Here is a 761-nt window from a genome sequence, read left to right on the forward strand (position 1 = left end):
ACTAATTTCCACACCATCCAGCAGTGTATGATAGTGCCAATCACTGGACATCCTCACCAACACTTGGTATTGTCAGTCTTTTCATTCTCGTAAGTGTTTAGTGGTATCTCATAAGTTTCTTTTTGAAATTTTTAAAAAATTGAAGTAATTTTTAATTTACAGAACTGTTGCAAGAAGGGTACAAAGAACTTCTGTACACCCTTCAACCAGATTTACCCATTAACATTTTACCACATTTTCTTTATCATTCTCTTTCTCTCCCTTTCTCTCTACCTATCTGTATACATCTATATATCTATATCTATAACATAAAGGGTTAGGATTATATATATATAAGTATAAATATACATATTAATATATTATTTTATATATGTATAAATTATATATGACGTTCTCTTACATAACCATTATTTATTTGTCAAAATCAGGAAATGTACTTCTATCTAGTCTATAGCATGTATTCAAATTTTTCCAATTTCCAATTGTTCCAATAATGTACATTATAGAAAACATTTTTTTTTTCAGTCCAAGATCCAGTCCAAGATCACACATTACATATAGTTGTCATGTCTCGGTATTTTTTAATCTAGAAGAGTCCTTCAGTCTTAGGTCTAAATGACCTTAACATTTTGGACAGGCCAGTTACGTTTCAGAATGTCTCTCAATTTGGGTTTCTCTGATTCTTGCTTAAATCATTATTACTATAATTTTTGTCAAATGGTGATATTTTTCATTGTAGTTTTTTAAAATTATTTTTTACT

Source organism: Physeter macrocephalus, chromosome 4, assembly GCF_002837175.3.
Source record: "Physeter macrocephalus isolate SW-GA chromosome 4, ASM283717v5, whole genome shotgun sequence".
NCBI classification, from domain to species: Eukaryota; Metazoa; Chordata; class Mammalia; order Artiodactyla; family Physeteridae; genus Physeter; species Physeter macrocephalus.